The sequence below is a fragment of the Protobothrops mucrosquamatus genome, unplaced genomic scaffold (assembly GCF_001527695.2).
Source record: "Protobothrops mucrosquamatus isolate PMUCROS unplaced genomic scaffold, P.Mucros_1.0 scaffold962, whole genome shotgun sequence".
In the NCBI taxonomy this organism is placed as follows: domain Eukaryota; kingdom Metazoa; phylum Chordata; class Lepidosauria; order Squamata; family Viperidae; genus Protobothrops; species Protobothrops mucrosquamatus.
Window position 1 is genome coordinate 391,941 of NW_015387206.1, and position 23,875 is coordinate 415,815.

Sequence of the window (23,875 nt, forward strand, 5' to 3'; positions counted from 1 at the left end):
ACTGCCAAACTGCAGGCATCCGGCAGTCAGCAGAAGTAGCCTGCAGTACTGCATTCTAACCACTGTGCCACTATGGCGCATTTTCGGACTGATGTTTTCCAACAGGGCTCCCCAATGCATTGCGACCGTTCCAAAATGTGACTGCTAGACCCTGAAAGATTGGCAGTCCCTGATTTAGCCTCTCTGGATCTAGTTCTTCACATCCTCTTCCTCCAGGCTGACTTTAAAAACATTTTGGGGACTGCAGTTGCCAAAACCAATGACTCAAGCAGGCAGAATGGACCATCCTTTCTGGTTTTTCTCCCACCCATCCTTCTAGGCTGCCTTCTGTTTGGGGACCTTGGTCATTAACACCACAGACAGATACCCCTTTGCTTCTGTGAGACATTGGGGCCATAGGTGGATCTAAGCAGCAGGGCCTTTTTAGTGGTGGCAGCGAGACAAAGAGTCTGCCTGAATGATGGAAGTTGCACCGTTTGAGAAACTGCAGAAAGGAGCTTTTTCCTGCTAACACCATGTGGCAATTTTTCTTTCCCGCTCAGTTTGGGGCATGCTGCAATGCTACTTCTCTGGTTTTAACTCTGATCCATTGTAGGGATATACAAAATGTTCAACGCACAAACCACCTCGTACGTGGAGGAGCTCTTTTTAAGTGGGCTGTGCCTTGATCAAAATGCAGCTGTTTGAGGTTTGTTGATCTGTGCACATGTAATGGAATGTAGTCCAGGGTCGCAGGAGGGTAGGGGTTCTTTCACAGAGAGTAAAGAGTCAAAAGTCAATGATATGGAGGAAGAGGTTTAACACGGAGCAGCCCCTAGCACAGAAGTGGGGGACTATGGCCCCTTTATGACTTGTGGACTTCAACTCCCAGAATTCCTGAGTTAGCATGGGTGGCTCAGGAATTCTGGGAGTTGAAGTCCACAACTCATAAAAGGTCCTTTGTTCCCCAAGCTGGCTCAGGAATTCTGGGAGTTGAAATCCATAAGTCATAAAAGGGCCATCGTTCCCCATGCTGGCTCAGGAATTCTGGGAGTTGAAATCCACAACTCATAAAAGGTCCTTTGTTCCCCAAGCTGGCTTAGGAATTCTGGGAGTTGAAATCCACAAGTCATAAAAGGGCCATCGTTCCCCATGCTGGCTCAGGAATTCTGGGAGTTGACGTCCACAAGTCATAAAAGGGCCATCGTTCCCCATGGTGGCTCGGGAATTCTGGGAGTTGAAGTCCACAAGTTATAAAAGGTCCATCGTTTCCCAACCCTATCTAGCCATTTGCAGGGTAGATTGAACACTTATGCAGATAAGTGTTGTTGTTGATGTTAACCTTGGAGTTAATAAGGTCCTTGGAGTTAATAAAGTCCATTAACTCCAAGATTAACATCAGACCAACAATCAAGTAAACAAGACCCCAATCAAGAAACTGCCAAAGAAGCCAACAGCAAACAGCCCAAACAAAGCATTTCTAAGCCCACCCCCACCAACACTGACAGGGCAAGCCATCAGAATATAAAGCTGACAGCAAACTGCACTCCTTACTAGCACTGATGATCCCAAAGGTGCTTTTTCAAGAGGCAACTGGACTTTGTGTTTTCTTTGAAGGCGTTTCACTTCTCATCCAAGAAGCTTCTTCAGTTCTGACTGGATGGTGGTAAATGGAAGGATTTATACTCCTTGCAGACAGCTGGTCATTTGCATTCTTTTAGAGAGTCAAGTTGAGGCCACTTGAAGGTTTATCTGTGTCCTCAGGATCACCTGAGTGGTGCAAATAAGTGTGGAGCCTTCTTGGGACTGCTGAAAGGACTGTGTTGTGGAGCTATGCTTTCTGCAGGTTGTTTTTCTGCCCTGTTGTCCCTTTACTGTTGAAGACAGGCGCAGGCTGTTGGGGATGAGTCTGTTTTATCTGCCTCTCAAAGTGAAGCGCAAATGGTTCCTGTAGTCTGCAATGTTTTCTGGAAATCTGTTCATACTCCCGCGCCATTCGAATGGCGTTCATCCCAAAGTGCATAGCTTTTTTTAAATTAATATTATTTTGCGGTCACAGACCAAAATGCAAGAGCAACAAAAGAAAACACAAGAAAAATATAATCACAAACAATTAAGCACCAGAAGCCTTGGCTAAAGGGAATTACAACGTTCTCCTCTAATAGTTACAGCTCTTAAAAGAAATTTAGAAACTTGAGAAGTAATATAGGAGGAGCCATCCCCTAGACCAGTGGTTCTCAACCTATGGGTCGCGACCCCATTTGGGGTCGATCGACCATTTCACGGGGGTCGCCAAGCAAGGCTGTCCGCCATTTTTTTCCCTTTTCCGGCGGGTGCCTTACCTCCCTTGAGCTGGGCCAGCTGGTGGTCGGCCTGCTCCGTCTCTGCCGCTTGCCAGCTATGCCTCGGCCGGCGCAGGGGGCGGAACCACGCATGTGCGGCGCTCCCGGGCAGGGAAAGTCCTCGACTTACGACCGGTTGGGTAGTCCTCGACTTACGACCGGTTTAGTCCTTGACTTACGACCGGTTTAGTCCTCGACTTACGACCGGTTGGGGGTCACGGCATTAAAAAGATTGAGAACCACTGCCCTAGACAATATAAAACCAAATTACTAACATTAGAACCAGAGGGATCAATTCCAAGGAGAGACAATAATTTAATTCTGCCTGTGTTATACATAGGGCAGTATGATAAGACATACTCCACAGTTTCAACTTCGGCCCTATCACAGGGGCATAGTCGCTCACTAAACGGGAGCCTCTTAAATCGCCCATCGAGTAGTGCTGAGGGCAAGACATTGAAACGGGCCAGGGAAAAGACTCTTCTATACTTGGGAATGGTAAAGTGCATAGCTAAATGACCAGCTGTCTGCCAGGCGTATAAATCCTTCCATTCCCCACCATCCAGTCAGAGCTGAAGAAGCTTCTTGGATGAGAAGCGAAACGTCTTCAAAGAAAAACAAGAAAGTCCAGTTGCCTCTTGAAAAGGCACCTTTGGGACAACCATGACTCTGATGACTGAGAATCTTCATAGAATTTTAGCACTGATGATGTTACCTAGTTTGGGTAATGAAACGTCTGCAAGAAAACAAGCTCAGAGAGCACCAAGGACCCCTTATGTTGTCTCTTTGCTCTTTATGAAAGAGCCCCTCTGTACTACATTTCACCACACCTGGGACAAAACAGGACCGTTTTGTCCCTCCTGAACAGAATTGGTCCAGATGGAAGTGGTTGAATGGGGAGGATGATGACGGCCTGGGAAGGTGGGAGAAAGAAGCAGGATGGACAGTGGGATGCTTCACCTGAGGACATCGGTGGCAAGGAAGGAAAGATGGTGTAGGCTGGAACTGGTGGGATACGTCATGCAGAGAAGGAGCGACGTGCATCAGACATGCCAGCTTGTCCTATCCGGATTTTGCTTCGCCCTAAACCAAACAACCGAAGCACTTAAAGAATTTGTTAACTGCTGGACCGTGGCTGAGTTTGGCAGAACTTCTGAAACAATGTCCGGTTCTGGGTTTGAAACAAACTGTTGATCCTGTCTCGGGCCCAGCCCTATGTTGTTGATGAACTTTGGATAGATGTGTAAAAAGGTGGGTTTAATGGAAAAAGTAGAATAGTAAACCCTGTGTAAAACAACTTCTTCCCCATCATAGGAATCCGCTCAGGTGAGGCACTGTGAATTGGAGACGAGAGGTGTTAAATCGGTTAGAACAGGGGTCCCCAACCCCTGGGCTGCAGCCCACTACCGGGCTGTGCAAGCGCCAGGCGAGCGTGCGCACGTGCAGTTCTGCTTGTGCAAATGGAGTTGCGCACGTTCACGCGTGTGCCTGCCGCTCGCATAAAGCTATCCCCTCTCCCCTCCCGCTGGTTCGTCAAGCTGGAAAGATTGGGAACCGCCATCTTAGAAGACCAACTGAGCCTCCAGTAGACTGGCAGCCTGAATTGGCCTAGGGTTTGAGGTGCCTTTGGAAAAGAGGCTCTTCTGAATGGCTGGGCTGCGTTGCTGAGAATTCAGCTTTACTAGTTCTTGAGCAAGGGTAGGCAACCTTGGCTCTTTTATGATTCGTGGACTTCAACTCCCAGAATTCCTGAGCCAGCCATGCTGAGGGGAAAGGGAGAGGTTTCCAAGCTGAGCCATGTTGGCTCAGGAATTCTAGGAGTTGAAGTCCACGAGTCATAAAAGAGCCAAGGTTGCCTACCTCTGTTCTAGAGCCACAATCTGCTTTCCCACAGTGTTTCTTGTTTAAACGGTGCCATCTATGCATGTTTTAACAGAAATCCAGTGAGTTACATGCAGCTTTTACTCTCTTGTGTTTTGGTCGGGGGTTTTTCCCCCCCATTTTCTCTGTAACTTCATTTTTTGTATCCTTTCTTGGATAGTTAGCTGGTTAATCTCCTGTACTAAAAAGCATGGAATTAACGGATGGGTATTTTGAGTGTCAACTTTTGTGGGAAGTGCACCAAAGGCAGTGTCGTGCGCAGTGGGAGGGGACAAATCACATGTATCATGATGTGATACTGCAATGAGGTCATGCATGGTATGATTGGCATTGTGGTAGCTGATATAGGTAGTCCTTGACTTATAACAGTTCGTTTTTGTTGTTAGTTGCAAAGTTGTGTCCGACCCATCACGACCCCATGGACAACGTTCCTCCAGGCCCTCCTGTCCTCTACTATCTTCTGGAGTCCATTGAAGCTCAAGCCTCCTGCTTCAGTGACTCCATCCAGCCACCTCATTCTCTGTCGTCCCCTTCTTCTATTGCCCTCCATCTTTCCCAGCATTAGGCCCTTCTCCAGTGAGTCCTTCCTTCTCATTAAGTGGCCAAAATACTTGAGTTTCAACTTCAGGATCTGGGCTCCTAAAGAGCAGTCAGGGTTGATCTCCTCTAGGACTGACCGGTTTGATCGCCTTGCAGTAGTGACCATTCAAAGTTACAATAGCACTGAAAAAAAGTGACTTATGACCATTTTTCACACTTACGACCATTTCAGCATCTCCATGGTCATATGAAAAAAAAATCAAACACTTGGCAACTGACTCCTACTTATGACGTTTGCAGTGTCCTGGAGTCATGTGATCACCTTTTGTGATTTTTCTGACAAAGTCAATGGGGAAGCTGGATTCTCTTAACAACCATGTTATTAACTTAACTGGAGTGATTCACTTAACAAGCATGGTGAGAAAAGTAAAATGGGGCAAAACTCACTTAACAACTGTTTTGCTCAGCAACAGAAATTTTGGGCTCAGATATGGTCGCAAGTCGAGGACTCCCTGTAATAGCTAAAAGGGAAAGAAAACAAAGCAGAAACTAGTCAAAAACCAGGAGCTACTCGTGTCAACCTTTCCTGGCTAGCTGGGTTTTTGGTTTAACAAATAAGAGTTAAAACAAGCCACAGTTCGGTGGATGAAGCAAGATAGTGCACTAACGGGGCTTTTTCTGCATCAAGGCTGATTTTTCAAGCTCTCAAAATATGACTTTTATTGGCAGTTAACAAGAATTACACATATAAGTAACAAGCATGTGTCAGAAGAGCGTTTTCCCTCCCCAATTAAACTTAATTCCTCTTTGTCTTTAAGACCAGGGGAAATCAAATTATCATTGTTATGATGATCATTAAATGAATGACCACGATTTCCAGTCCCAACTGCAGTCGGTAAGCAAGGACTGCTTACATCAACGTAATAAAAATAACGTGCCTTCATAATGCGAGCACCACTTCTTGGGTATGTACTTGTGATGGGCAGACCTTGATCACAAGGATACAATATTGACGTCATTTGTTCCCGCCTACCCATTTGGACCTCTCTGAAGCCAGCTGTTGCATTCTAGAACAGGGGTCCCCAACCTCTGGGGCCACAGCCCACAACCGGGCTGTTTGGAACCAGGCTGCGTGAACGGAGCTCAACTTGCATGAGTGATGGGTTTGCGTGCGCATCAAATGACTACTTGTGCAGGCCGGTTCCCCTCCCCCCTCCAGCCGGGCCAAACCATAAAGGTTGGGGGGACTGTTTTAGAACAGAGGTCCCCAACCTTTTGGGCACCAGGGACCAGTTCCGTGGAGAAAGGTTTTCCACAGACTGGAGAGTGCATGGTTTTGTTTGCTGCCTGCATCCCACAGATGGGGCTTTGCTTGTTCGTGCAGACCGGTTGCTGGCATGCCACAGCCTGGTATCAGTCCATAGACCGGGAGTTGGGAACCGCTGTTCTAGAACACAGTAATGCTTAATTCAGAAATAATGTGTTCAGGTAGTCCTTAACTGAGCCCTAAATTTCTATTGCTAAGCAAGACAATTGTTAGATGAGTTTTGCCCCCAAATTATGACTTTCCTTGCCATAGTTGTTAAGCGGATCTCTGCAGTTGTTAAGTTAGTAACACAGTTGTTATGAGAATCCAGCTTCCCCATTGACTTTGCTTGGTCAGAAAGTCACAAAAGATCATCACACCAGAATAGAATAGAATAGAATAGAATAGAATAGAATAGAATAGAATAGAATAGAATAGAATAGAATAGAATAGAATAGAATAGAATAGAATAGAAGCTATTCTCCAAAGCGCCTGAAGGCAGGACAAGAAGCAAGGGATGGAAACTAATCAAGGAGAGAAGCAACCTAGAACTAAGGAGAAACTTCCTGACAGTTAGAACAATTAACCAGTGGAACAACCTGCCTCCAGAAGTGGTGAATGCTCCAACACTGGAAGTTTTTAAGAAGAACCTGGACAGCCATTTGTCTGAAATGGTGTAGGGTTTCCTGCCTGAGCAGGGGGTTGGACTTGATGACCTCCAAGGTCCCTTCCAACTTTATTATTACTATTAATAGAATAGAATAGAATAGAATAGAATAGAATAGAATAGAATTCTTTATTGGCCAAGTGTGGTTGGACACACAAGGAATTTGTTTCTGGTGCATAAGCTCTCAGTGTACATACAAGTAATAGTGGTAATCATGATCATATCACATCACCCGGGGACAATGCAATTGTCATAAATATGAGCCAGTTGCCAAGCATCCAAATTTTGATCACGTGACCATGGGGATGCTGCAGTGGTTATGTGTATGAAAAATCATAAGCCAATTTTTCAGTGCTGTTGCAACTTTGAACGGTCACTAAACGAACGGTTGTAAGTCGAGGACTATAATGGGCAAGGAAGATGGCTTTGATGGTAATACGCAAGATCACTATCCAAGCAAAAGGGGCTGAATTATTATTTTTTTTGAAGTTACTGGAAATGAGATAACATTTGGAGGAGACTCGGGCAGATGCCTTCCTGATTCACTGCAGAAGAACAGAAATATAACATTCAGATCTGCATGATTCTGCCAATAAGCCAAACTCAGAAGAAAAAATACTTTTGACATTTTGTGGATTTCCTGGTTTGGTCTACCTAACAGGGCTGACACAACATAGCTGTCCAAAGCTCTTCCTCGCACTCTTTTTAGATAGAGGGAGGGAGGGAGGGAGGGAGGGAGGGATGGATGGATAGATAGATGATAGATAGATAACCTTTATTGTCATTTTTTTTTACTGTGGGCACAACGGCACACATCAAAAATGAAATTTAGTTGCCCGCTCTCAAAGTGAAACACATACATGACACATACCTAAAACATACTATCTATGTAAACAAAAATGTAAATGTTCGTTTGTTCAAAATCTTAAATCTCCGAAAGTTCTTCACCAATTGCTTTGAAATTTTGACACAACGTTGCATTCGAATACGCGCGTGTTTTTATATACCTACTATTATATAGATGTCACACCTGTGACAGGTTAAAAACATGCTTTTTTGAAAAACAGCGCCATCTGTTGGACGTTTTCTCTTTTCTTTCTTTTCCATTTAACCAGACTGAGCCACAGCAATGTGTGGCCGGGTACAGCTAGTATACAATATATGTATAGACCCAAACACCCCTATATATACATAACAAATAAATATTAAATACTGTCCAACTTGAATATATAACGGAAGGAGGAAGCTTGAGAGTTCACAAGGCTAATGCTGTATGGAATGAAATTGGCTGAATCCGGATGTTCTGCTGCGGATACCATGAAGCCTCCTCCCAGAAGGTAACAAGGAAAACAGGTCATGAAGAGAATGTGTAGTGTCCCAGATAATCTAACAGCCCCATTCCTGTGAGGCCATTAAGTCTGAGGTCTAAAATGAATTACTGGGCATAAAATGCAGAAGGTATAAAACCCATTTGCAAAGGAAGCAATGAAGAAGATTGCATCACAGTGTCAACTCAACTTATATGCAGTACAATGCCAGAACAAAAGGACCAAGCTTGTATTATGACCTCATAAGGCCTGCCTGGATACCTGGCATTATCGCTAGGAGGGGATGTCCACAAGTAAGTAAAGAAACAATGATTGTATTTAACAGTAACCTTAGATTCTGGTGCTGACCAGGAGAAATTTTAGGACAGTGAGAACAATTAAGCAGTGGGACAACTTGTCCCAAAGCTGCTTTTTCAGGAGGCAAGTGGACTTCCTTGTTTTTCTTTGAAGACATTTCGCATATCATCCAAGAAGTTTCAGTTCTGACCGGAGGTGGGGAATGGAAGTCAGAGCTGAAGAAGCTTCTTGGGTGAGAAGCGAAACGTCTTCAAAGAAAAACAAGAAAGTCCAGTTGCCTCCTGAAAAAGCACCTTTGAGACAACCATAATAATAATAATAGTAAAGTTGGAAGGGACCTTGGAGGTCATCTAGTCCAACCCCCTGCTCAGGCAGGAAACCCTATACCATTTCAGACAAATGGCTGTCCAGTCTCTTCTTAAAAACTTCCAGTGTTGGCGCGTTCACCGCTTCTGGGGGCAGGTTGTTCCACTGGTTAATTGTTCTGTCAGGAAGTTTCTCCTTAGTTCTAGGTTGCTTCTCTCCTTGATTAGTTTCCATCTGTTGCTTCTTGTCCTGCTTTCAGGCGCTTTGGAGAATAGCTTGACTCCCTCTTCTTTGTGGCAGCCCCTGAGGTATTGGAACACTGCTATCATGTCCCCCCTCGTCCTTCTCTTCATTAAACTAGACATACCCAATTCCAGCAACCATTCCTTATATGTTTTAGCCTCCAGTGGAACAACTTGCCTTCAGAAATTGTGTTCTCCATAACTGGAGGTTTTTAAGAAGAATTGGACAGCCATTTATCTGAAATGGTAAGGGTCTCCTGCTTGAGTGGGGAGTTGGACTAGAAGACCTCCAAGGTCCCTTCCAGCTCTTGTTATTTTGTTATTCTGACAGGAGACTGAAATGGTTGGCCGTCTGTAAAAAAAACCTATTGCCCTAATTCTACTGCAAAAGATTAAAAAGTTGCTCAGGATCATAAAGCCGCAACAACTCACCTTACTAGAAATTCCATGTTGGACTACCAAAACAAAATAGTTAACAGAAGAACAGAGTTGGAAGGGACCTTGGAGGCCATCTAGTCCAACCCCCTACTGAAGCAGGAAACCCTATACCATTTCAGACAAACGATATGTCCAATCTCTTCTCATAAACCTCAAGTGTTAGAGCATCCACAATTTCTGGAGGCAAGCTGTTCCACTGATTAATTGTTCTCACTGTCAGGAAATTTCTCCTTAGTTCTAGGTTGATTCTCTCCTTGATTAGTGTCCATCCATTGCTTGTTCTTCCCTCAGGTGCTTTGGAGAATAGCTTGACCCCTTCCCTCTTTGTAGCAGCCCCTCAGATATTGGAATACTGCTATCCTATCACCCCTAGCCCTTTTCAGTAAACCAGACATATTCAATTCCTGCAATCGTTCTTCATACGTTTTAGCCTTCAGTCCCTTAATCATCTTTGTTTCTTTTCTTTGCACCCTTTCCAGAGTCTCAACATCTTTTTTTATATCGTGGCGACCAAAACTGGATGCAATATTCCAAGTGTCTTCTTACCAAGGTCTTATAAAGCGGTAGCTCACTTTACATCTTAAGAAGACAGAACTCTTGGAATCTCTCTTCCAACAGGCATCTTTATTAAGAGAAAATGCTTGCAGGCATTCTAGACAGGATCTGAGGGATCAACCCCTACCATTCAATGTTTTAAGTGTTCCCAAGCAGCCCCCACCCCACAGTCCTTCCGGGCGACGATCACTCATCCTCTCTTTTCCCAGATCCCAGGCGTTACATTGTTCCACCCCTTTTCCCTCACTGCCGGCAAAAGGGAGACTTCAGAGAGAGAGTAGATGAAAGGCGATGGCCATATTGTTATGGTCAGTCCTCTTGATGAGAATCAACATCCAGTCCTTTGTAGTTTAAATGAAGGAAGTGAGAGTCATAAAACCCCCTTGCTTCCTCCTCCCCTTTCATAGTATGACAGAATCCACAGAGAGTAAGAAATGGGTTTTTTTCCAGAGTAGGTAGCTAGAAATGAAATATAATTGGATTCTGACAGTTAATGCAGATCCTTGAAGTGAAAGCTGAAGACTTGCTTGGAAGATTCCCTTACTGGCCAGCAGTAAGAGAAGTGCAAAAAATCTCCAAAAATACCAATCCAGGCACAACATACATGGATACAAGGCCTTTCAGTCAACCGAGACTTAAATATGTTGTTGGTTTATTTAGTTCTTTAAACCATTTACATAGCCAATTTTGTGTGGTTCGAAAGGCTTCTAGGGAAAGTTTGCAAACTAATGACAGTCCCACCCCTCAAGCTTCTAGTACCAAGAGACAGGAAAAAGTGGGATGGTGAGAGAAAGGAATCACCCTGGATTACAAGTTCCTATGAGCTATAACAGTGATGGCGAACCTTTTAGAGACCGAGTGCCCAAACTGCAACCCAAAACCCACTTATGCATCGTCGGGTGCCGGGTGGGTGTGGCCAGTGGGTGGGTGTGGCCCATTGGGTGGGCGTGGCAACGGCAGACTGGTGGGACTAAAAAGTTCAATCAATCAATTCCAACTTTGCAAGATCTTTTTTTTTCCCGTGAGAAGTTGAAATTGACTGATTGATTGAAAAAAAAAATTTGTACACGGCGGTGGAGGCCTAAAGCAAAAAGATTTTATAAAACCAGCTGAAGGTCTAGGACGGGTGAGGTGCGTGTGCCCACAGAGAGGGCTCTGAGTGCCGCCTCTGGCACCCGTGCCATAGGTTCGCCACCACTGAGCTATAATCACTTGATGTCCTGTCCCAGGCCAGGCACTCACAAATACATGAAGGGGTACTTTTGTATTCTTTACTAAACAAGGCTTGCAAACTCTCTCCACAACTGCAGGAGAGAGACAAATCCTCTCCCCCCCAGAGAGTTCAACAAGTTTGGCTTGGAAGAGTTCCAGTTCAAAGCAGCACATCAGGTGGAGTCTGAAGATCGGAACTTGTAACTGATTCATCAGCCGGTCCTGATTCAAAGTCAGGATTGTGAGGTTCACAGGTCAAGGCACAAAAAGGGGGCATTGTCAATGGAGAGTTAATAGAAGCAGCCTTGGTGTAGTTCAGGGGGGGTCAAACTCAATTTCATTGAGGGCCACATCAGCATTGCGCTTGCCCTCGGGGGGAGTGTGGTCAGGGTGGGTGCAGCCTACTGGGTGGGCGTGGATGGAGTGGGTGTGGCCTACTGGGTGGGCATGGCCAGATCTACATAGTTTGCATCAAGGGTGCCTGTGGGGGTCTAGGCAGGAGTGGGACAGATCTGAGGGTCTCTGGCAGAAGGGGATGGGACTGGGGCAAGCGCCAAGGCATGGTGCATTTCTTCATTCCTCGCAAAGGGTGACACCTGCCCAGCATGCACCCAGGGGGCAGGGCCGACGCGGCAGGGGCTGGTTCCTCGCTGTTTCTAGACGGCCTTGTGGAGCTAGACTGAATGCCTTTCAGCATAGATGGCCACCACAAAATTAATAATAATAATAATAATAATAATAATAATAATAATAATAATAATAATAATAATAATAATAATAATAATAATAATAATAATAATAATAATAATAATAATAAAGTTGAAGGGACCTTGGAGGTCATCGAGTCCAACCCCCTGCTCAGGCAGGAAACCCTATACCATTTCGGACAAATGGCTGTCCAGTCTCTTCTTAAAAACTTCCAGTGTTGGAGCATTCACCGCTTCTGGAGGCAAGTTGTTCTATCGGTTAATTGTTCTGTCAGGAACTTTCTCCTTAGTTCTAGATTGCTTCTTGATTAGTTTCCATCCGTTGCTTCTTGTCCTGCCCTGTACATTGTACATTGGCTCCCAGCCAGCTTGGGCCAAGGCCAAGGCAGCGGGGGCCGTTCCCTCACTGTTTCCAGGATGGCTTCGTGGGCCACATGAAACTACTTCGCGGGCCGCATCCGGCCCCCGGGCCTTGTGTTTGACATGTCTGGTGTAGTTCATTTAGAGAGGCCACCAGCAGTCTCGCAGTGCCTTAACTCTACTCTCTTTGCAGTCCACCGAGGTCTTGCACTGGCACAGGCAGATAATTCTATGCCCCCATCTTCAGAGAGTGATAATGGTTGGGTCTGCTATTTTCTCCTACCTTTTTTTCCTGCCCAGACAGCAGTCCATCCGGTGGCGCTGGAGGTAGTTGCTTGTTTTCAGCCCACCCTACACTGGATGTGTTTGTAATTCAGACAAACTAGCTAACCAGGCTGCCTGCATTTTTAAAACAATACTTTGAAAACCAGGACTTCTATGAACTAAGTTCTTGTGTTAACTTAAGAAACGTACCACGTTTGCTTTGATTTAATGCAAGGTGGCCATTCTCTAGCACCAGGGGTAGGCAACCTTGGCTCTTTTAGGACTCGTGGACTTCAACTCCCAGAATTCCTGAGCCAGCATAGCTCAGCTTGGAAACCTCTCCCTTTCCCTTCAGCATGGCTGGCTCAGGAATTCTGGGAGTTGAAGTCCACGATTCATAAAAGAGCCAAGGTTGCCTACCCCTGTAGGCCCTAGGGCAGCGTTTCTCAACCTTAAGCAACTTTAAGATATGCGAAACTCAACTCCCAGAATTCCCCAGTCCGCATGGGGAATTCTGGGAGTTGAAGTTCCACTATCTTAAAGTTGCCAGGGTTGAGAAACATTGATTTATGCTAACCCAGGAAAGGGAAATTCACAAGGCCGGATACATAAATGCCACCATTAACACAGAAACATTACGCCTCAGGCTTCTAAGGACTTCAGCACTATTCTAAAGAAATTGCCTCAAGAGTGCACCAAACATACTTAGAATTAAAACCTGAACTTTTCCTGTTGGGAATAACTACGGAGAAATACAATAAGGGAACAATCTATTTGCTGTTACATGTCTTGACTGCAGCTAGGCTTGCATTCGCGCAAAAATGGAAGAGCAAAGAAATTCCCACAGAGGAAGAGACACTATATAAAATATTACAATGTGCGGAAATGGACAGACTCACAATGGTATTGAAAGACAAATGTAGATCAGTTTATTTCGAAACCTGGGATAAATTTTACTGCTGGAAGGATTCGAGGAGGACGGTTGGGATTATAGGCTAGTGTTAAGATAGAAATATATGTAATTTTAGAACAAGTATTGTATAAAAAATTTAGATGTATATTCAGAGATGAAGAACCGATTGTAAAATATGGAATAATTTGATAAGAATGTATATACTGGAATGTCACGTTATATCCAGTTTTTTTTAATTGTATTATAAATAAAATTTTGTAAAAAAAAAAAAAAAGAGTGCACCAAACATGTGAAGGCAGGGATGATGGGAGTTGTAGTACTAAGGCCATCCAGAAATGGGGAAAGTTGAGAGGCATCAAGACCTCTTCCTATCCTGCTTCTTTAAGTCCAACTTTCGCTTCTATTCTATTCTATTCTATTCTATTCTATTCTATTCTATTCATAGAACATCATAGGGAAGATGATCGTGGCTTACACAATTCTGATTACTGTAGGTAGAGACCCATCATGTCATTTAAATACTTTTTCAAAGCCCTTTATGGCTGTTCTACCGAGTGCTGGAGTGGGGCTTATTTCTTGATTACAACTTCCTTTACTGTGGATGGTTGATGCTAAAAGGCAGAAGCTGTTCACTCTTTTGATATCTTCATTGCCAATTCTAAAGAGGTTTGTTTGTTCTACCTTTTGTCCTCACTCAGTCGGTCTTCTTTGTATTAAATTCTAGACCCCGCTGATTTATACAGCTTGTTTTATATTGCTGTCTGGAAAGAATAGGCCTGACAGTTGGCAACTGAAGCAATCATTGTCATCCAAATCAGGTAAAAATAAATGCAGAATTAAAAAAAACAACAACGGTTGAACGGTTTCTCCCCGGTGTGAATTGTTTGGCCAATCCAAACACTGGTACGGTCTCTCTCGGGGTGTGGATCCTCTGATGGTAGATGAGAGATGTGCTTTTACTGAAGCTCTTTCAGCACTCGCAGCTGCCATTCTGCTAGCGAAGTATAACAAGGTATTAGTCTGACATTAGCAAGAGGGGGGGAGGGAAGAGAGGATAGGAATGTAGGGAGCAACTGGGGGGGGGATGGAAACCAAGCCTTGCCGGCCCAAGGCATGAAAAACACCAAGGTCTATAATCAGAATGCAGAGCTGGAAGGCCCAAGAACTGAAAGTCCATTACTCAAACAATATACAAGCAACCAACTGGACATTAACTGCTAACAGGGGGATGGCCTGAGAAAAGGGAGAGTTAATTGTGTAGGAAAACGCCAGATCCAGCTTTACTACTTCTGTAACCACTTTGGTTTTAGTAAAGTTCTCTTTTGGCTGGACAATGGGCCAACTGGATGACCAAGTTGGTACAGTAGACACTAGCACCGAAACGGTTTCTTTCCAGTGTGGGGTTTTCAATGAGTTTTTAAGATTCAAACGTTTTCTCACATACAAAACACTGGATTCTTTCTTTTTTTTCTTTTTCTTTTTTTAAAGTGAGATTCTGCAAACTTTTCTTGAGCTGGGGATGAGATGCCAGTTCATGGAGGACACAGGAGAAGAGAATTAACCATGGTTCAGGGCAAGCGAGGAGATAAGGTAGTCTTGCTAGTGCGGTTAATGAATCCCACAAAAAATGACCCTAAATTTATATTATTTGAAATGACACTTCTATGGAAAATAGGGTAATTGTTTCCAGATTTGCGGAAATAAGCAAGAAAAATATTTAATGTAATATGGTGTATTAATAATGAAATATCACAGTAAAGTAGAACAAGAATACTGTATGCTTAGAACAATTTAAATTTATACATAAGACTACTGTGTATAGAGTAACCTTAACTGCACACATTGTAACCTGATATTAACTGAATTTTGGATCACATGATAGGCAATCGGGTATCAATTTACAATTCACACTAAATTAAATATTACGTAATTCAAAGTGACACTTCTCACGACCTGCGATGTACATACTAAGTAACCTGTGCTCCAATGAATCTCAAATGTGTGATTTATCACCATCTCTTCAATTACAACCAGGTACATTTTTATTCTATACCTGATCCCTGTCTCTCACTCAAGGCTCCAGCAACTTCAACTCCCTCTATCACTTCTTCTCTGTTAGTAAGAATTAGGATTTCCCTTCTGTCAATGTGTGAAGTTCCTGGTGATTGATAACAGGTGGTTTTTGAAAAAAATGTTCACAACTGTTCACAACTGAAGAGATTTCTCTCTGCTATGGACTTTCTGATGCATTTTTAGCTTTGATTTACAATGAAAAGTTTTATCACACTCTGCAAACTTGTAAGACCACTCCCCTGTGTGATTTCGGGTGTGTCTGTGAAATGCTGAATGTAGAGATAGGGGCCAGGTAGAGGTCGTGAGCAGCAAACTGCCCTTCCAACTCCTGCGTGCCTCTTCTCTCTACATCAGTGGTTCTCAACCTGTGGGTCGGGACCCCATTTGGGGTCGATCGACCATTTCACGGGGGTCGCCAAGCAAGGCTGTCCGCCATTTTTTCCCCCTTTTCCGGCGGGTGCCTTACCTCCCTTGGGCTGGGCCAGCTGGTGGTCGGCCTGCTCCGTTTCTGCCGCTTGCCAGCTACGCCTCAGCCGGCGCAGGGGGCGGAACCACGCATGCGCAGTGCTCCCAGGCAGGGAAAGTCCTCGACGTACGACCGGTTGGGTAGTCCTTGACTTACGACCGGTTTAGTCCTCGACTTACCACTGGTTTAGTCCTCGACTTACGACCGGTTGGGGTCGCGGCATTAAAAAGGTTGAGAACCACTGCTCTACATGATCTCATCCATTCACATCACCATGGCAATGTGGGAAACTACCCCTGGCTGGTACATGATATCATCTGGTTCACATATATCAGCCAGGTTACATCAACAGGATGTGGTAGAAACTGCTCCCTGGCTGGGGCTTGCTAGCTGATATCTTCTTAAGGATTGGTGAGGAGTTTAACCAATAAAATGCTATTGCTACACTATTGCCATATTAAACTTTTGCTTCCTGGAAAACTGTATAAAAGAATAAACGCTGCGAAGGCGGTCAGCCATATTTGCACCCTGCAATGACTGAGCACTGATTACTACAGCTGAAGGTTGGGCAAAACATTTCCCACAGTCCGAACATTTATATAGTTTCTCTCCAGTGTGGATTCGCTGATGTATCACAACAGTACTTTTTTTGAGAAAAACATTTATCGCACTTGAAGCATTTATGGGGCTTCTCTCCTCTATGGATTTGGCTGTGACTTCTAAGGTGAGATGAAAGAGCAAATGTTCTTCCACAGTCTAAACCTTTGAATTTTTTTTCCCGTGTGAATTTTAACGTGATTTCTAAGGCTTGATGTGGAACAATAAAATTTTCCATGTTCCTTGCATTGATATGGCTTCTCCTCTGTGTGGGTTTTATGATGACTCCAAATTTCTTCCTTACAAGCAAAAGAATTTCCACATTCTACACATCTGCACGGTGTCTCTCCCGTATGGACCCTCTGATGGCTCCCAAGGTTGTGTTTTTCAGAAAAGCATAACCCACACTCCACACTTTTGTATGGCTTCTCCCCTGTGTGGATTCTCTCATGATTCTGAACTTTTCTTTGCTCAAGAAAACTTTTCCAACACTCTCCACATTTATACGGTTTCTCCCCTTTGTGCCCCTTCTGGTGCCTCTGAAGTGCAGAAGAAAACATAAATTATCTCTCACATTCTGGGCATTCATAGGGTCTCTCTAGAGTGAAATCTCTGATGTTGCAGCAGGTTTGATTTCAAGGTAAAACATTTCCCACACTTGAGGCACTCCCCGCTTGTTTTTTTTTTCACCTCTGTGTGTTTTCTCATGACTCCGAAGACATGAACTCTGGGTGAAACATTTTCCACACTTAAAAGCATCTGTAAGATTGTATTCCTGCATGAATCTTCTCATAGACCCAAAGATTTGCATTCTGAGAAAAGCTCTTCTCACATTCCCAACACTTGTAAGGTTTCTCCCCTGTGTGAATCGTCTTGGTGGTTTCTGAGAGTGGCTTTTTCATAGGAACATTTCCTACATTCCAGACACTAATAATGTTTCTCTCCACTGTGGATTTTCTGGTGTGTAAGAAGGTCTAACTTTTGACCAAAGCATAAATTACATTTCTCACATTTATTAGTAAAAAACTTCAGAGTTTTTTCCAGAAAAGGATTTCTCATCCTCCAAATCTTGAGTGGATCCACTTCCCACATGGATCTTCCTGTGGGTCAAAAGTAGGGACCTGCTAGCAAAGGGTTTCCCACACTCTGAGCATTCATGGGTTCTTTTGTGGTTTTTCAAAGTGCTACTTGTGTTTGATTGAGGATCAAAGAGTTTCCCAGGCTCCATCCTTTCTGACGACTGCTGGCTTGGGCTGATTTTCTACTGCCTGTTGATAGTTGACTTGCAGGTACAGTGAGGGAAAAATTATTTGATCCCCTGCTGATTTTTTTTTGTTTGCCCACTGACAAAGAAATGATCAGTCTATAATTTTAATGGTAGGTTGATTTTCACAGCGAGAGACAGAATAACAACAAACAGATCCAGAAAAACGCATTTCAAAAAAGTTATAAATTGATTTGCATTTTAATGAGTTAAATAATTATTTGATCCCTGACTTAATACTTGGTGAGAAAACCTTCATTGGCAATCACAGAGGTCAGACGTTTCTTGTAGTTGGCCACCAGGTTTGCACACAACTCAGGAGGGATTTTGTCCCACTCCTCTTTGCAGATCCTCTCCAAGTCATTAAGGTTTCGAGGTTGACGTTTGGCAGCTCGAAACTTCAGTTCCCTCCACAAATTTTCTATGGGATTAAGGTCTGGAGACTGGCTAGGCCACTCCAGGACCTTAATGTGCTTCTTCTTGAGCCATTCCTTTGTTGCCTTGGCTGTGTGTTTTGGATCGTTGCCATGCTGGAATACCCATCCATGACCCATTTTTAATGCCTTGGCTGAGGGAAGGAGATTCTCACCCAAGATTTGACGGTACATAGCCCCATCCATCGTCCCTTTGATGCGGTGAAGTTGTCCTGTCCCCTTAGCAGAAAAACACCCCCAAAGCATAATATTCCCACCTCCATATTTGAAGGTGGGGATGGTGTTCTTGGGGTCATAGGCAGCATTCCTCCAAACACGGCAAGTTGAATTGGTGCCAAAGAGCTCAATTTTGGTCACATCCGACCACAACACTTTCACCCAGTTCTCCTCCGAATCATTCAGATGTTCATTGGCAAACTTCAGACGGGCCTGTACATGTGCTTTCTTGAGAAGGGGGACCTTGCGGGCGCTGCAGGATTTCAGTCCTTCACGGCGTAGTGTGTTACCAATTGTTTTCTTGGTGACTATGGTCCCAACTGCCATGAGATCATTGACAAGATCCTCCCGTGTTGTTCTGGGCTGATTCCTCACCGTTTCTATGATCATTGAAACTCCACGAGGTGAGATCTTGCATGGAGCCCCAGACCGAGGGAGATTGACAGTTATTTTGTGTTCCTTCCATTTGCGAATAATCGCACCAACTGTTGTCACCTTCTCACCAAGCTGCTTGGCGATAGTCTTGTAGCCCATTCCAGCCTTGTGTAGGTCTACAATCTTGTCCCTGACTTCCTTGGACAGCTCTTTGGTCCTGGCCATGGTGAAGAGTTTGGAATCTGATTGATCAATTGCTTCTGTGGACAGGTGTCTTTTATACAGGTAACAAGCTGAGGTTAGGAGCACTCCCTTTTATAGAGTGCTGCTAATCTCAGTTCGTTACCTGTATAACAGATACTTGGGAGCCAGAAATCTTGCTGATTGATAGGGGATCAAATACTTATTTCACTCATTAAAATTCAAATCAATTTATAACTTTTTTGAAATGCGATTTTCTGGATTCGTTTGTTGTTATTCTGTCTCTCGCTGTTAAAAATCAACCTACCATTAAAATTATAGACTGATCATTTCTTTGTCAGTGGGCAAACGTAAAAAATCAGCAAGGGATCAAATACTTTTTTCCCTCACTATAAATCTTTGATCCCAATCTTTTACCTGCTGTTGGAAAGAAAAAGAAATCGTGAATAATATTTCCTTTTGAGAATGATAGAGAATCACAAAATCTGTGACTTGGGAGGGACCAAAAAAAGGTCTTCCAGTCCAACTCTGCCCAAGTCCTCAGAACAGCTTTGACAAAATTTCCAGTGATGGAGCCCCCACATCTCTAGGAGGCAAACTCTTTTGTTATAGTAGTTGTTAAGTGATTTTGCGGGTTTCTAAGTGGAGGAAAGCCCAGGCAAGGACTGCGGATGTGTCTGAAGGGGGTGGGGGAGACCCTGGAGGTCCAGCACAGGCCATGCATGAATTGGGAGAGCTGTAATAATAATAGTAGTAGTAGTAAAGTTGGAAGGGACCTTGGAGGTCATCTAATCCAACCCCCTGCTCAGGCAGGAAACCCTATACCATTTCGGACAAATGGCTGTCCAGTCTCTTCTTAAAAACTTCCAGTGTTGGAGCATTCACCACTTCTGGAGGCAGGTTGTTCCCCTGGTTAATTGTTCTAACTGTCAGGAAGTTTCTCCTTAGTTCTAGGTTGCTTCTCTCTTTGGTTAGTTTCCACTCGTTGCTTCTTGTTCTGCCTTCAGGCGCTTTGGAGAATAGCCTAACTCCCTCTTCTTTGTGGCAGCCCCTGAGATATTGGAACACTGCTATCATGTCCCCCCTCGTCCTTCTCTTTGTTAAACTAGACATACCCAATTCCAGCAACCGTTCCTTGTATGTTTTGGCCTCCAGTCCCCTAATCATCTTTGTTGCTCTTCTCTGTACTCTTTCTAGAGTCTCAACATCTTTTTTACATCGTGGTGACCAAAACTGGATGCAGTATTCCAAGTGTGGCCTTACCAAGGCCTTGTAAAGTGGTATTAACACTTCACATGATCTTGATTCTATCCCTCTGTTAATGCAGCCTAGCACTGCGTTGGCCTTTTTGGCAGCTGCAGCACACTGCTGGCTCATATTTAGGTGATTGTCCACTAGGACTCCGAGGTTTCTCTCACAGTTACTACTATTGAGCAAGGTACCCCCTATACTATACCTGTGCATTTGGTTTTTCTTGCCTAAATGTAGAACCTTGCTTTTTTCACCATTGTAGTGTAGTGTTTTGGACCTCACTGTAGTGAGGTCCAAAACTGCAGCTACCCCTAGAAGCCTCAGCTGCCCCAGCTGGGCCCTGCATTGGGGCAGAAATGCCAGGGCGGTGCCTTAAGTGGATGCCTGGGGCCTTCAGCAGTTTCAGCCATCTGCCACTGATCCAGGCCTGGATTTCAGCCCAGCATCATCGNTTTTTGGGGGGGGGGGGGGGGGGTGTCCTTCTGAAATCTTCAGAGTTTTTTCCAGAAAAGGATTTCTCACCCTCCAAATCTTGAGTGGATCCACTTCCCACATGGATCTTCCTGTGGGTCAAAAGGAGGGACCTGCTAGCAAAGGGTTTCCCACACTCTGAGCATTCATGGGTTCTTTTGTGGTTTTTCAAAGTGCTACTTGTGTTTGATTGAGGATCAAAGAGTTTCCCAGGCTCCATGCTTTCTGACGACTGCTGCTTGGGCTGATTTTCTACTGCCTGTTGATAGTTGACTTGCAGGTACAGTGAGGGAAAAAATTATTTGATCCCCTGCTGATTTTTTTTTTGTTTGCCCACTGACAAAGAAATGATCAGTCTATAATTTTAATGGTAGGTTGATTTTAACAGTGAGAGACAGAATAACAACAAACAGATCCAGAAAAACGCATTTCAAAAAAGTTATAAATTGATTTGCACTTTAATGAGTGAAATAAGTATTTGACCCCTTTGCAAAACATGACTTATTACTTGATGAGAAAACCTTCGTTGGCAATCACAGAGGTCAGACGTTTCTTGTAGTTGGCCACCAGGTTTGCACACAACTCAGGAGGGATTTTGTCCCACTCCTCTTTGCAGATCCTCTCCAAGTCATTAAGGTTTCGAGGCTGACGTTTGGCAGCTCGATCCTTCAGTTCCCTCCACAAATTTTCTATGGGATTAAGGTCTGGAGACTGGCTAGGCCACTCCAGGACCTTAATGTGCTTCTTCTTGAGCCATTCCTTTGTTGCCTTGGCTGTGTGTTTTGGATCGTTGCCATGCTGAAATACCCATCCATGACCCATTTTCAATGCCTTGGCTGAGGGAAGGAGGTTCTCACCCAAGATTTGACGGTACATGGCCCCATCCATCGTCCCTTTGATGCGGTGAAGTTGTCCTGTCCCCTTAGCAGAAAAACACCCCCAAAGCATAATATTTCCACCTCCATATTTGAAGGTGGGGATGGTGTTCTTGGGGTCATAGGCAGCATTCCTCCAAACACGGCAAGTTGAGTTGGTGCCAAAGAGCTCGATTTTGGTTACATCCGACCACAACACTTTCACCCAGTTCTCCTCCGAATCATTCAGATGTTCATTGGCAAACTTCAGACGGGCCTGTACATGTGTTTTCTTGAGCAGCGGGACCTTGCGGGTGCTGCAGGATTTCAGTCCTTCACGGCGTAGTGTGTTACCAATTGTTTTCTTGGTGACTATGGTCCCAACTGCCATGAGATCATTGACAAGATCCTCCCGTGTTGTTCTGGGCTGATTCCTCACTGTTTCTATGATCATTGAAACTCCACGAGGTGAGATCTTGCATGGAGCCCCAGACCGAGGGAGATTGACAGTTATTTTGTGTTCCTTCCATTTGCGAATAATCGCACCAACTGTTGTCACCTTCTCACCAAGCTGCTTGGCGATAGTCTTATAGCCCATTCCAGCCTTGTGTAGGTCTACAATCTTGTCCCTGACTTCCTTGGACAGCTCTTTGGTCCTGGCCATGGTGGAGAGTTTGGAATCTGATTGATCAATTGCTTCTGTGGACTTTTATACAGGTAACAAGCTGAGGTTAGGAGCACTCCCTTTTATAGAGTGCTGCTAATCTCAGTTCGTTACCTGTATAACAGATACCTGGGAGCCAGAAATCTTGCTGATTGATAGGGGATCAAATACTTATTTCACTCATTAAAATGCAAATCAATTTATAACTTTTTTGAAATGCGATTTTCTGGATTTGTTTGTTGTTATTCTGTGTCTCGCTGTTAAAAATCAACCTACCATTAAAATTATAGACTGATCATTTCTTTGTCAGTAGGCAAACGTACAAAATCAGCAGGGGATCAAATAATTTTTTCCCTCACTATAAATTTTTGATCCCAATCTGCTGTTAGAAAGAAAAAGCAACCATGAATAATATTTCTTTTGAGAATGATAGAGAATCACAAAATCTGTGACTTGGGAGGGACCAAAAAAAGCTCTTCCAGTCCAACCCTGCCCAAGTCCTCAGAACAGCCTTGACTAAATTTCCAGTGATGGAGCCCCCACATCTCTAGGAGGCAAACTCTTTTGTTATAGTAGTTGTTAAGTGACTTTTCGGGTTTCTAAGTGGAGGAAAGCCCAGGCAAGGACTGCGGATGTGTCTGAAGGGGGTGGGGGAGACCCTGGAGGTCCAGCACAGGCCATGCATGAATTGGGAGAGCTGTAATAATAATAGTAGTAGTAGTAGTAGTAGTAAAGTTGGAAGGGACCTTGGAGGTCATCTAATCCAACCCCCTGCTCAGGCAGGAAACCCTATACCATTTCGGACAAATGGCTGTCCAGTCTCTTCTTAAAAACTTCCAGTGTTGGAGCATTCACCACTTCTGGAGGCAGGTTGTTCCCCTGGTTAATTGTTCTAACTGTCAGGAAGTTTCTCCTTAGTTCTAGGTTGCTTCTCTCTTTGGTTAGTTTCTACTCGTTGCTTCTTGTTCTGCCTTCAGGCGCTTTGGAGAATAGCCTAACTCCCTCTTCTTTGTGGCAGCCCCTGAGATATTGGAACACTGCTATCATGTCCCCCCTCGTCCTTCTCTTCGTTAAACTAGACATACCCAATTCCAGCAACCGTTCCTTGTATGTTTTGGCCTCCAATCCCCTAATCATCTTTGTTGCTCTTCTCTGTACTCTTTCTAGAGTCTCAACATCTTTTTTACATCGTGGTGACCAAAACTGGATGCAGTATTCCAAGTGTGGCCTTACCAAGGCATTGTAAAGTGGTATTAACACTTCACATGATCTTGATTCTATCCCTCTGTTAATGCAGCCTAGCACTGCGTTGGCCTTTTTGGCAGCTGCAGCACACGGCTGGCTCATATTTAAGTGATTGTCCACTAGGACTCTGAGATCCCTCTCACAGTTACTACTATTGAGCAAGGTACCCCCTATACTATACCTGTGCATTTGGTTTTTCTTGCCTAAATGTAGAACCTTGCTTTTTTTACCATTGTAGTGTAGTGTTTTGGACCTCACTGTAGTGAGGTCCAAAACTGCAGCTACCCCTAGAAGCCTCAGCTGCCCCAGCTGGGCCCTGCATTGGGGCAGAAATGCCAGGGCGGTGCCTTAAGTGGATGCCTGGGGCCTTCAGCAGTTTCAGCCATCTGCCACTGATCCAGGCCTGGATTTCAGCCCAGCATCATCG

At 44.3% G+C, this 23,875-nt stretch overlaps 1 pseudogene; it reads right to left on the reverse strand.

Annotated features, from left to right (window-relative positions):
- Positions 1 to 16,470: 16,470 nt before the first annotated feature.
- The window catches only part of LOC114922811, an 18,367-nt pseudogene continuing 10,962 nt past the window's right edge, over positions 16,471 to 23,875 (reverse strand).